At 40.3% G+C, this 15,179-nt stretch overlaps 1 protein-coding gene across 1 annotated transcript in view; it reads right to left on the bottom strand.

Moving 5' to 3' along the window:
* LOC123322669 (zwei Ig domain protein zig-8-like) overlaps nt 1-15,179 on the bottom strand; it is a 279,535-nt gene that overhangs the window by 224,228 nt on the left and 40,128 nt on the right. The gene's annotated exons all lie outside the window — the stretch shown is intronic.

The raw sequence follows: 15,179 nt of genomic DNA, 5'->3' as shown, positions 1-15,179 counted from the left end.
AATATTCAACTGAAATATAAGCCGTTTAGATTCAGATGAAACATATAAATTCTCTTACAATGAATATGTTCGCTACCGTCTGACGTATTGTTGATTTTAGAATATCAGGGTATAACTATTTGAATGAGCGGACCTGATTTCTACTTAGTACTTCCTGAAACCCTGTTTAATTTTCAACCACTTTCGCCATTTTCGTAATAAAAATTGATATTAGTTGTAGCAACAGCGTTATGTCATTTACGACATTTCATGAGTGCCAACCTTACTCCGTTCTAGTTACAAAAACTTGAGAAAATTATTTCATGGCCAACCGAATGCTAAAATAAATTTGAATGGAGTATAGTTTTATGCCTCGAACTCCGAGAATAATTTTAAAGTCGTTGACTTACGAGCTGTATATTCTGTGGCTCAGGGCTTTGATTGCAGCCTGACTGTCAGCATGCAAATATTATGCATGATGACAGCCATCCGCCATGTAATCATTTTGTGTTTCGAAATTTGAAGAACAATCTCGATCGCTGCAGTGTTTATCTATCTGAAATTAGCCTGTTTATCGGCTACAGTCTAAGGACGTTGGGAAAAATTAATATTCCGCTCCGTCACTTCTTGGGATATTATTTTTGTGCAATGAACTAACTTCAGAACGTAATCCCCAAGCTTCAAGTTCCTCGGCTTCGCAAATTTATATCGTAAAGTTCCAAGTCAGGTTATGACCCCTACACGTGCATTCATTTTTGTTCACCCTCCACATCTTCATAACGTTAATCTAGCCGAGTATAAACAAACACAAAACGCCGCCTATCTCTCACGCTTAGTTAACTTCATTCGTGAAAATGCTGGAGCTCAAAACCAGAGTAGTGAGGATACAGAGATTGACTATCATGGTGATTTATTTGAGGTTATTTCGGATTAATATTAATATCGATCTGAAGCAGTGAACGAGGATCGAGTACCACGAGATGTGTTGGTGTTATCGATTCAATACACAGTTTAAGGCGATATTGCAATATGTGAATAGGGTGGTTTTAGGGTATTACGTACCCTAAGCTGAGCAAGTGTGCTCGTAAAATCTTGTATCGAGTATCTCGAAAGGATTCTCATATGAACTGGTCCTTCAACAGACATGTAATGATAAACAGTGTGGAATAGCATGTTGTTAAAGTAGGATAGAATGATACTCTTTCCCCACAAAGTAGACAAACAAATATTTTTTTCACTGAACATCGTAACTTTCCAAATTGACGGTTATTGTTGACTGGAATAATTGATGATCGGTCCGAAAATTGTATTATTCTCTGTGTAGGATGTTATTTTATTACAGTATATAAAAGGTAATGGAGATGAGCTATGAAATGTACTCCATTATTGAATTACAAACTGCTGAACAAGAATGTTTTGATATTCTACGATGAGAAAAACAACCTTCAAATGATGTTATTAACAGCACAAATGCACTGCTCGAAAAATGAAAAAAAATGGAAACATTTATGTATATACAGGGTGGCAATTTGAAAACTTGCCAGTCCCATTATGTCACGACAAGGATGATTTCAAAGAAAATGGTCCGTTTCTATTCGTAGGGGGGACATATTTTGAGCAGTATTGTGTGCCGAAATCTCCTCAACCCTAGGTGTAAGAGCTATCAACCCTTAATTCTCAATAGGGAATAGGGCGTGAGATATACCTCCATTGAAAGATTACTTGACCCTCTACATGAATACTATGGTTTGCAAATTTTTATTGAGTTCTTGAAGTAGTTATAGGGGCTAACAATTTGAAAACTTGCCATGCCAATTATGTCTCTACAAGGATGTTTTCGGTGAAAATGCCGAAACAGGTCAATTTTTATTCGGAGGGGGACATGTTTGTAGCAGAATGGTAAGCCAAAATCTTCTCAATCTTAGGTGTAGGGGCTATCGCCCCTAAATTCTTATTAGGGAATAGAGAGTGAGCTATACTTCAATTGGAAGACAATAATATTATGTAGAGGGGGACATATTGTCTTTCAATTAAGATTTGACTTACCGTCTATTCCCTTTGAAGAATTTAGGGGTAATAGCCCCTACAGCTAGATTTGAGGAGTTTTCGGCTTACAATTTTAATCAAAATATGTCCCCCTCCCTTCAAAAATTGACCTGTTCTAGCATTTTCTTTGAAAACATCCTTGTCGAGACATAATTGGCCTGGCAAGTTTTCAAATTGTTACCTCCTGTAACTACTTCAAGGAATCAATAAAAAATTTCAAACCACAGTATTCATGTAGAGGGACAAGTGATCTTCCAATTGAAGTAAATCTCACCCCCTATTCCTTATTAAAAAATTAGGGCTAATAACCCCTTCACCTAGGGTTGAGGAGATCTCGGCTCACAATTCTGCTCAAAGTATGTCCCCCTTCGAACAATAATTGAACTGCTCCAGCATTTTCTCTGAAAACATCCTTGTAGCGACATAATTGGGCTGGCAAGTTTTTAAATTGTCACCCTTTATGTACTAATATATTAAGTGAGGTGTCTAAATAACCTGCCAGAAATGGCAACAGTAAGAAAGACTGCTTTATAGCGGGAGCGACAAAATAATGGGAGAGAAATGGGCTGAATGAAGATTCTATACAATCCATTCACTGTTATAAAAGCACTCGAACAGCCATAAAATAGTTTTTCAAGTTTTTGAAACAAGACTAGAGTAAGGTTGGCACTCATGAAATGTCAACAGGACGTTGACACAGCTGATAAATTGATATAACAAGAAAGCCGAAAGTGTTTGAGAAAGAGAGAGACAGAGAGTACCTAGAAGAGCTATTTGGTTTGCTCATTCGAACAGTAGATTTGATTGTTTAAAATCTAAAATTTCTCAGACAGTATCGTACAGATATTCAAGGTAGGTAAGTAGAATTATATTACGTTTCATCTGAATTTAAACGACTTATACGAGGATATTGAAGAATTCTTAGTATACTATAGAACCAAACAAAATTTCAAAGTCAAAATATTTTACTACTCAACATATTCTCCTCTTAATTGGATACATTTATTACAGCGAACCTGCAACGTCTCTAGACCTTTCAAAAAAAATGTTTCTTCTTGCTCTGCAAACCAGACCTCTGCAGCTTTCATTACTTCCTCCTTGGAAGAAAATTTACAATCTTTTAAACTTTTTTTCAGTTGAGGAAAGAGATGATAGCCTGATGGAGCCAATTCTGGTGAATAAGGGGTGCATTCTAGTAATTCAAACCCTAAATCACGAATTTTTGGCATGGCAACATGAGATTTGTGTCTTTTCTCTTTAATTTTTTCCGTAGAGTGGTCAGTAATGTCGAATAATAGTAATTTTCGGTTATTGTTCTACCCTTATCCAAAAAAATTAATTATAATTACTTCATGGCAATCCCAAAAAACTGAAATAACAACTTTTCCAGCAGATTTTTTGACACGAAACTTCTAAGGTGTTGGAGAACCAGAGTGTCGCCATTTCATCGATTGTTGCTTTGCTTCTGGATCGTAGGAAGAGATAAGATAGATCGTAAATGATGAGTATGACAAAAAAAGCAAGCTGTTGAAATGTATGCGGTGGGTCAGGTAAGAGGGGTCATGTTCATCCATTCGTCTAATGCCATGCATGCAATGAACTGATCGCTTATTTTTCTTATACTCGCTCTGTATATTCACACTTTAGAATCATAGAATCAAAGTCTGACACTCCCCCTTTTTCACAGAGGTGTGTGATTTATCTTTGATTGATATCTAAGTGTTCGTTTCTTTTCAACGCCCTTTTTCGCATTTTTCAATAGTTCGAGAGGCTCCGCGTGAGTTTAATTCAGAATCTCATTTATCACGGCCCGGGATCACGTGACATTTGACATTTAATCGAATAATCATAATACCCCCCGCGTTCGCATTACTCACGAAAAAGATTCCGACGGCAAGGGCGGAAAGAAGACGCGTAGCGTCGATGTGGCGAAATAATTGAAGTTGAAATCGGATAAACTGTCAACGAAAGACTGGCGGAGGGAATGATATTAATTTCACCGCGAGACATTAATCACAACGGAATTTTTGTGGGTTTTGAAGCGCCTATTTGCGCGGAAAACAAAGGATAGTCTGAAAGTCGGGACGGAGAAAAGATGAAAGGAATTATCCAAGCTCTAATGAGAGAAGAATTTTCCTCTAATCAGCGTTCGAAAAGAATTGATTCGGTTTTAACAAACAGGTCGGCAGCTTTAGGCGCATGAACTGTCTGTGATTCTGATGACAGGTTTCGCGAAACTTCGATAACGCTATCAAACATTTGACGGTCTTCCAATTGTTGCAATCTGAGGGTCAGTAAAGGCTATAGATATCCAACAATGTGAGTTAGTCATGAACTATCATAGGAAGTCCCAGAGAAGTCGAAATATTCAAGTGCAACTGTAGACCGGTTTCGGGATCATTTTCCCTCGTCAGTACAGTATAGCACTGAATCTCTCGACCGGAGGATGGTGGTCTTATGCGATCTTGGGACGTCGCTTTGAGATATTCTCATCACGATACGCCACCTGTCACGCAAAGACTGAACCAAACCTCACTTTCTCTGCAGACTCCTACAACAGTTCATGGCTCCCAAGTTCAACTACTTCCCGCAGTCATCGAATGTGCAAACATTCATCAAGGACCACGGGCGAATTGAGGGGGTTGGCTCACTATGACCATACTCTGGTCCGGAGAATACAATACAAAAAGAAAAAGAAGGAATACTGTATAGTGTACAGTACTCCAAGCGCCTAACCGGACGCATCATGGTCATAGTGAGCCAACCCCCTCAATTCGCCCGTGGTCCTTGATGAATGTTTGCACATTCGATGACTGCGGGAAGTAGTTGAACTGTTGTAGGAGTCTGCAGAGAAAGTGAGGTTTGGTTCAGTCTTTGCGTGACAGGTGGCGTATCGTGATGAGAATATCTCAAAGCGACGTCCCAAGATCGCATAAGACCACCATCCTCCGGTCGAGAGATTCAGTGCTATACTGTACTGACGAGGGAAAATGATCCCGAAACCGGTCTACAGTTGCACTTGAATATTTCGACTTCTCTGGGACTTCCTATGATAGTTCATGACTAACTCACATTGTTGGAACGACAATTCCTTCGGAATTGTTGTTTCCATTAATTTTCATTCTTCCGATGCGTCCGGTTAGGCGCTTGGAGTACTGTACACTATACAGTATTCCTTCTTTTTCTTTTTACTATAGATATCGTTATACTTATAGGGAAATTAAACTGATCCACAAAAGTAAGGGATATCGTATTCAATCGTTTTAAAAAGTATGTAATCTTCGAGGAAATCGCTGTAAAATCATTTTAAACTCAATAACAACTTGAATCGATCCAATAAAAATCAGTATGAGACATATCGTCAATCTGGTCGCCTTTTTTCTGAAGTTTGGTTCTTTGCATATGCTTCATGAATGTTCTTATTTTGAAATGAAGTCAGTTTATCAACAGCTTCGATTTGAAACGAGTTTTCTGAAAATGCCAAGACGTAAATTAACAAACGCTGAGGCTAATAGGGCTATGGGAATGCTACAGGGTGGCCCAACTCAGGTTGTTGTAGCGGTAAGGCTCCAAGTCAGTCACAGTGTTATATCTCGACTTTGGAATAGGTTCAGGGAGACAGGTTCCGTGTTGGAAAGACCAAGGCTTGGTGGGCGACGAAAAACAACACCTGCTCAGGATCGTTTCATCACCGTTTCGGCGAGAAGAAACCCTACATCTACGTGAAGAATGCTAAGGAATACTCTTCATAATTCAAATGGGGTCCAAGTTTCCATCGAAACCATCAGACGACATTTGAGAGAGGTGAATTTAGGTTCTAGACGTCCATCAAGAGGTGTTCCATCAACACGTGACCATAAGCGTCAAAGACTGGAATGGACAAGGCAACATATCAATTGGAACGATCAATGGCGTAGTGTCCTTTTCACTGATGAATCCAGATATGGACGATTTTCAGATTCTCGAAGAATAAGGGTATAAACAATCCCACACATACCCCGTAATCGTCGCTATGTCCAAGAAGTCCATCCATTCCGAGGGGGTAGTGTTATGGTATGGGCCGGGATATGTTTCAACGGGCGCACAGTTCTACACATTTGTCCAGGGAATATGACCGCCTTACACTATAGAGAGCATGTCATTGACAATGTTGTGCCAAATTGTCACGCTGCTATTGGTGAAACTTTTCAATTTCTAGACCTACCCCAGAATCCTCAAATGATCTGAGAGAGCTTCTGTTGGCGATGTACTAAAAGATTCGAATAAATAGTTGTCCAAATTCCTGAAAGCATTTTATTGAAAAAAAATTTTCTTTGCTTCACTTAATTCACTTCAATATAGATACTCGCACTGTGTAGCTTTTAATTACCAAATTGTCGATGGGAAACGCAAAAATAAAAAAGAGATGTTGAGTCGTGAAGTCGAACCCTAGTTATGATGCACTTTGCGCTTGTTTTCATAGATTGTTTTTCTATAATTGCTCGAATTTCAGTTTATTCATAATCTCTGAAAAAACTGCTGTTCCCTGCGTGCATGATTGGAAACGCTGCAATCATTGCGATCGTAGAAGCCAGGCCCCACCAATTACCCGGGCATAATGAAAAAAATCCCAATTTTCTCCAGAAATGGACCAAGTTTACCGAATGAAAACTTCGCGAAACATTTCAGGTGGGAAAGAGAGCAATTCGAACTTTTCATAATCATTCATCTCGAAGTTTTCATTGTAACAGTTTCCTGAAGTTATAACGATTGTTTTATGCCCAACTATATTATCCAGATATTGTTCGATGTCTGTCTCACTCTCTCTCGCGCTCCTTCCACTCTGGAAAATTCCTTTTTATTCTGGAGAAATACAAGAGTGGTGTGGAATAATTCCCGGTAGTTTACGATTTTGCATCCAAGATCGCTGGATCGTAATAAAACGGAGCAATAAAAATCATACTCTATACTTGCAACTACCTATTCTGGAAGAAATAGGGGAGGAGATGCAGGTAGGTATTCAGTCTGGCTCGAAGCTTTATGCAAATAATGCCCCTCTATAAGCTGGAACGTTAGGTTCTTACGTACTGCTCCATTTGCTTGGAGCTATATATCATTTAGTATTTTTTTAAATGTTCCTCTTTGCAGTATACCAATGTCTGAAGTTAAACTAGACAGAATTTTCTACTAGTTGCACGACTGATTCTTCCGAAACACTTTGTAGTCGTCAATTATACTGCATTGGATGTACTTCAGGATTGTGAGTCCAATAATAATCATAGGACAATAGTCTGGCATGTCTAGGCAGTTTTAACATTGATCAATAGAGTAAGGACATTCTAAGAATATCCCAGAGAAGTTATCCAGAGTACTCCGAAAACATACGAGGATATATTGAAAAATTCTTAGCCTACTATAGAACCAAACAACATTTCAATGTCGAAATATTTTAATACTCAACATATTCTCCTCTTAATTGGATACATTTATTACAGCGAACCTGCAACGTCTCTAGACCTTTCAAAAAAAATTTTTCTTCTTGCTCTGCATACCAGAACTCAACAGCTTTTGTTACCTCCTCGTTAGAAGAAAATTTACGACCTTTAAAACTTTTTTTCAGTGGAGGAAAGAGATGATAGTCGGATAGAGCCAAATCTGGTGAATAAGGGAGGTATTCTAGTAATTCAAACCGTAAATCAAAAATTTTTTGCATTTCAACTCGAGATTTGTGTGCAGGGGCGTTGTCCTGCAAAAACAAAACACCTTTGGATAGCTTTCCGCGTCTTTTTCCTCAAATTTTTTCCCCGTAGAGTGGTCAGTAATGTCGAATAGTAATCTTCGGTTATTGTTCTACCCTTATCCAAAAAATCAATTATGATTACTCCATGGCAATCGCAAAGAACTTTTCCAGCAGATTTTTGGACACGAAACTTCTTAGGTCTTGGAGAACCAGAGTGTTGCCATTCCATCGATTGTTGCTTTGTTTATGGATCGTAGAAATGTACTCAAGTCTTATCCGTACTAACAATTCGGTTTAAAAAGTCTACATCGTATTAAAATCGAGCAGTGAATTGATTGATTTAGTTTCGTGAAGTAAGATCAACATTCTTTGGAAATACTTCATTTGAAAGGGATGAATTGTGGAATAAAATCGAGCGATGATATTGGTGATCCACTGTTCCTACTACCTAGACATAAATTCCACAGATTCTTTCTTGAAGTAAATCGAGGTAATAATGTTGAGGTACCATATACTGAGTTTGTGAAGGAGCTAGAAACTAAACATCTTGATAAGTAAAGCGTTTATGTGGAAGTTTTAAAGTTTTTATTTAAAATATTTCAATTCTATGTTATGATATAGGTATTCTTGAAATCTCAAGAGACATAAATATGATGCAGCTCATGGAACAAGTTCTACAGATGAGAATAAGCATTCATGTCGAAGTATGAAAATTATGAAATTGTATTTCTAAATCGTCAATTGAATTTAGCAGAAAACTCTCGCAATGAAAAATCGTTTAACCTATCTCCTGCCAGTTGAAATCACTGGTATAAATACCTTTTCCAATATTTTTTCGGAATCAATATTTCTCTTCAGAAACCCAGACAATAATCCCAATATATCTTCTCCAACTATTATAATAATTATAATAATTTGTTGGACAACGTGAGATAAGAGGCAACATACGAAACAAAACTTGTTTTGACTTTGCAGTACTGACAAAGTAGTTTCGTAATTCAGTCGGCAGAGGGCGTCTAGATTTTTGTATTCGCCAATATGATGAACGCGTTCGTATGAAATATTCAGGGCTTCAGATATCTGTTTTAGTCCAATTCGACGGTTTGATAAAATCATGTCATGAACTGCATCGATATTTTCGGGGACTGACACAGAAACTGGCCTTTTCGATCGGTCATAATCTTCAATGGAAAATTTACCTATTGAAGCTTGCAGTCCAATTTTTCACGGTCGCATACGAAGGACATTCATCACCAAGGGTATTAAGCATATCTTCGTAAATCTGCTTACCTCTTAACCGTTTTAAATACAGGTAATTGATGATGGCTTGATACTCCAATTTTTCGATTTTCACAATTTCGGTGGACATCTTCTTTCTTTTAATTTATTGCGTTACTCTAGTTCACTTTTTTGACCTCAAACTTCACACTGACACTTCTAATGAGTTATTGTTCGTTGCTATGGTAACGCAATATTTTTCTATGCATGGAACAGGTCTAGGCTAACTAGCTAACTCGAAAAGCGAGTGGTGAACAAAGTAATTACCAAATGGATGTTGAAGACGCTCGGGGAATACCTCAAGATAGTGGACGAGCTACTAAACAGCTTACAGAGGTTCTCATTGGATATAAAGTTGCTTAATTTCTTTCTTATCGGTCAACAAAGATTCAACAAACATTCCTGAGAATGTTATATCGAAATTTCCAGCTCTCATTTCCATCACAATAACATCACATCACAGCACGTATGTAAAACAACAGGTTATAAGTGACGGCTGTCAAACTTAACGTCGAGCTAGGCAGAATAAATCACCCAAACTTTTTTCACATCTCACCTGCCTCCCAAATCCAGTATAAAGTTCCCAAACGAGCAGTCCGAGAAAAGAAATAAATTCCGCCTAACTCAAGTCAGCGTTTTCCGATGGGAAAAACCTCTATCTAACCTCCGAGAAATCCATATTGAATCAGATATGCCCCGTTTCATCCCTGCGTATCAACGGCTCATCGAAGAAATCAGCGGGCTTTGGAAAAGGGCTGGCCGCATCGATTTCTTGGATAAGCATTCGGTGGAGCTGCTTTAAATGGGGGAAATTGGCGAGAAAGACTCGGGCACTTTGAAAATTACGAGCTTGGAGCAATGACATAGAAAGAAAATTTTTGAGGGTGTTTGGTTTGGCGTAAGGAGGTGCATTAGCATAATGAATAACTCAACGAGCAATTGAGTGAAGAAATATTTGCAAACATATCTCTATGAGCACTGCTCTTTCAGAATATGTATTACTTTTAACTATACGAAGATTCTTCTAGGAGATACGCGTGTTGAAAGTTTCGAAAAAGATGGGATCATTCAAAAATTCGTCATTACCAAAGGGTTACACTGAAGTCCATGAAATTTTCAGAGGATATTTTTGAATAGCTTTTCTGAACACAAAAAATCTAGGGTTCTCTGCAAATACCGATTCTTGCGTTGTGACGTCACTAACTTATTCTTCTCGAAATCTCCAAAAAGGTAATAAAGTTAATTGTTTTTCCTGAACCTTGAGAAAATCGTTCAAAATTAATTATTTTTCGCAATCCACGATTCGAAACAATGCAAAAAAGTGTTTGAATCATCAAAATTGACCAACACGATAGAATTTTATGGATATAATTATATTGCATTCTAGCACAACTGAAGCGCGAGTAGAATACATTTTTTTTATCGGAAATGAATAGAATCTGAAGATTTATTACTAGAAAAGTTGCTCTTTCAGAATATGTATCACTTTCAGCTCTACGATGATTTTTCATGGAGATACACGTGACGAAATTTGACCTTCGAAAAACTCCGAAAAAGATGGTGTCGCTTAAAAATTCGTCACAACGAAACAGTGGCACTGAGATCAATGAAATTCACACAGGATATTCTTGAATAGTTTATCTAACTAGACAAGATTCCTTTTGATTACCACTTGGTCTGATAGATGGCACATACTCTATGTAAGCAACTAACATGGTTTTTCGAGTTCTCACATAATAGTAACAAAAATTTTTTTTTAATTAAGGCTGGTTCATAACTAGGGCTATAATCTGTTGCCAAGGTGTTGAAGGTGTTTTATGTAAATATTCCTACGAGGATGTATTGATATCTAGTTAGCCTAGACAAGTTCCATGCATAAAAAAATATTGCGTTACCATAGCAACGAACAATAACTCATTAGAAGTGTCAGTGTGAAGTTTGAGGTCAAAAAAGTAAACCGGAGTTACGCAATAGATTGAAAGAAAGAAGATGTCCACCCAAATTGTGAATATCGAAAAATTGGAGTATCGAGCCATCACCAAGTACCTGTATTTAAAAGGGTTAAGAGATAGCAGATTTACGAAGATATGCTTATTACCCTTGGTGATCAATGTCCTTCGTATGCGACAGTGAAATATTGGACTGCAAGAATCAAAAAAGATAAATTTTCCATTGAAGATGATGACCGATCGGGAAGGCCAGTTTCTGTGTCAGTCCCCGAAAATATCGATGCACTTTATGACATGATTTTATCACACCGTCGAATTGGGCTAAAACGGATATCTGAAGCACTGAATATTTCGAACGAACGCGTTCATCATATAGTTCACGTCAATTTGGACATGAGAAAAATTGCTGCAAAATGGATCCCCAAATGTTTGAATGTTGACCAAAAGCGTGCAAGGGTAGAAGCATCGCGTTCGATCTGTGCTCGATTTGAAAAAAATGTACTTCTTAAACCGAATTGTTACTATGGATGAGACTTGAATACATTTCTACGATCCAGAAGCAAAGCAACAATCGATGGAATGGCGACACTCTGGTTCTCCAAGACCAGAAGAGTTTCGTGTCCAAAAATCTACTGGAAAAATTCTTGCTTCAGTTTTTTGGGATTGCCATGGAGTAGTCATGATTGAATTTTTGGATAAGGGAAGAATAATAACCGGATATTACTCTTCGACATTACTGACAAATCTAAGGAAAAAATTGAAGAGAAAAGACACAGAAAGCTATCCAAAGGGTTTTGTTTTTGCAGGACAACGCCCCTGCAAACAAATCCCATGTTGCCATGCAAAAAATTCGTGATTTAGGGTTTGAATTTCTAGAACACCCCCCTTATTCACCAGATTTGGCTCCATCCGACTATCATCTCTTTCCTCAACTGAAAAAAAGTTTAAAAGCTCGTAAATTTTCTTCCAACGAATAGGTAATAAAAGCTGTGGACAGCCACACACACCCCACACTCGACACTCGACACACGACACTCGACACTCGACACTCGACACTCGACACTCGACACTCGACACACGACACTCGACACTCGACACTCGACACTCGACACTCGACACTCGACACACGACACTCGACACTCGACACTCGACACTCGACACTCGACACACGACACTCGACACACGACACTCGACACTCGACACTCGACACTCGACACACGACACTCGACACTCGACACTCGACACTCGACACACGACACTCGAAACTCGAAACACACACCCTGCACCCCCCCACACACACGCACACACACACACCCCACAAATCTCACACACACACACACACACACACACCCCCACTCACACACACACACACCCACACGCACGCACAAATACACACACACCCACCCCCACACACATACACACACACACACACACCCACCCACACGCACGCACAGATACACACACACACGCACGCGCCACACACTTCCTGCACCCCTCACATACGCACACACACACACACACACGACACACACACACACACACACACGCCACACACACACACACACACACGCACACCACACACGCACACCACACACGCACAACGCACACCACACACACACAGACACACACACACACACACACACACACACACCCCACATACACACACACACACACCCCCCACATACACACACCCCCACACACCCGTCACTCGACACTTGACACTCGACACTTGACACTCGACACTCGACACTCGACACCCGACACTCGACACTCGACACTCGACACTCGACACTCGACACTCGACACTCGACACTCGACACTCGACACTCGACACTCGACCCTCGACACTCGACACTCGACACTCGACACTCGACACTCGACACTCGACACTCGACACTCGACACTCGACACTCGACACACGACACTCGACACTCGACACTCGACACTCGACACTCGACACTCGACACACGACACTCGACACTCGACACTCGACACTCGACACTCGACACTCGACACTCGACACTCGACACTCGACACTCGACACACGACACTCGACACTCGACACTCGACACTCGACACTCGACACTCGACACCCGACACACGACACTCGACACTCGACACTCGACACTTGACACTCGACACTCGACACTCGACACTCGACACTCGAAACACACACCCTGCCCCCCCCCCAACACAACCTTTTTGAAAGGTTTAGAGACGTTGCAGGTTCGCTGTAATAAATGTATGCAATTAAGAGGAGAATATGTTGAGTAATAAAATATTTTAACATTGAAATATTTTTTGGTTCTATATTCGGCTAAGAATTTTTCAATATATCCTCGTATATTTCACCGGCATCCCAAACAATCCTATCCACCGTCAAAATCAATTCTCATCGTCGCGCGGTTATCAGATGGGCTGGCTCGAAAAGTTCTCCATCTGCCTCCCGTATAAACTCCCGAAATCTGTTGCGAACGCGTCCGGGACCCCTTCCCGTCTCTCATTAGCGATAATGGCTCCAATAAACCGGAATCGCCAAATCCTATAATTGCACGCATCTGCTATGTCCCCTATCTGACTTCTTGCTGATAGGCCGTCATTAAATCCGGTCGTTGTGTCGGTTACGCCAGAGATAGTGTCCAAACTACTGTTAGCCTCAATTGACTTTGGACAATTGAAACAGGTTTGCCCTGGGGATCGTTTCCGATCTACCATCAATTGGTGGACCGTTTTATCTTAACGGGCGTTTTATAGGATCCGCTTTCGTTAGATGTACTCAAAAATCTGCGCAACGTGATTATGAGTACTATTCATGGAGATTTCGTGATGATTAGGGCATGGGCGCCCGCAGAAACCCGCAGAAATTTTTCTCAGGGGGGGCAAAATATCATCTACGATTAGTTTTACTGAAAGAAAAATTTCTCTAACGGTGTCTATCAGAATCTCAGGGGGGGCCGTGGCCCCCCCTGGCCCCCCCCTGCGGGCGCCCATGGATTAGGGCGGTCGGAATGGGTCTAGCCAGTTTTATGTTGATGAGTTAAGGCAAGGTCTCAGAGCGTCGCTCAGACCCACGAATTCGTTTCATTATCATTGCTATATCCCGTTACTGAGAATAAATCTACAAAAAGAATCAAAAACTAAACTATCGGTGCGATCAAACTTAAAATTTCCTAGGGCTATTTGCGACTGAGTGCCCTCCTGTGACTGATGAGAGCCAACCATGACCTACAGATCCTTCCACACTCCTGGCATGGATAGTCACCAACCAGATCTGGCCGCAGCTGTATTCTTCTCGAGTCTCCATTATAACTGTGGACCAAAGACCTCCACTGTGATCTGTCTAACGCTAGTTGTTCCCAGTTATGATTGGCATTAACTGATTTTAGGGATTGATGCAGTATATCCTTAAACCGCTTATACTGGCCTCCTGGTTTCCGAGCTCCCTCTGTGAATTCGCCATACAGAGCTATTTTGGGGAGTCTTGTGTCTTGCATCCTCAGAATGTGGCGCTCCATCTGAGTCGGGCCCTCGTTACGTGAGTCTCAATTGTAATACTACTCGCGCGCTGCAAGACTTCTGCATTTGAAACACTGTGGAACCATCTGATGTGCATTATTTGTCTTAGATGACGTTGTTGCGTTTGTTCAAACTGCTTAATATGTCGCCTGTAGGGCGTCCAGCTTTCGCTTCCGTAAAGAAGCGTTGGGAGGACCACTGCTTTGTAAACAGTTGTCTCGGTCTTCAGATTGAGGTCGTGATTTTGAAACAATCTGTCCTTTAGCTTCCATAATACCCGTGATGTCGAATTTATACGGTTGTGTATTTCCGTGTCCAGATTAGCCCTAGTATTTATGTAGCTTCCCAAGTATTTGAACTGCTCGACCTGTTCTAGAGTTTCATCCTCCAGGCTGATATCTGTTTGAAGGCTTTCTGGCGGACTTACCAGGATTTTGGTTTTGTCAATATGGAGTCTGAGGCCTAAAGTTTCGTATATATGTTTAAAGTTGTCGCTTTGGCCCCTGATTTCGTTTAAGACACCATCCTCCGGTTGGAATATCTAACACTACACTGTATCGATGAGGGACAATGATCCCGAAAATGGTCTACAGTTGCGTTTAGTTCTTTCGACTTCTTTGGGATTTCCTACGCTCGTTCATGCGCATTAGTTTGAATTCAAATGAAACCGAAAAGAAACTCATTTATATCGA

Source organism: Coccinella septempunctata, chromosome 1, assembly GCF_907165205.1.
Source record: "Coccinella septempunctata chromosome 1, icCocSept1.1, whole genome shotgun sequence".
Classification (NCBI taxonomy): Eukaryota; Metazoa; Arthropoda; class Insecta; order Coleoptera; family Coccinellidae; genus Coccinella; species Coccinella septempunctata.
Note: the sequence above shows the minus strand (reverse complement) of the source record. Positions and strands in the feature narration are given on the sequence as shown.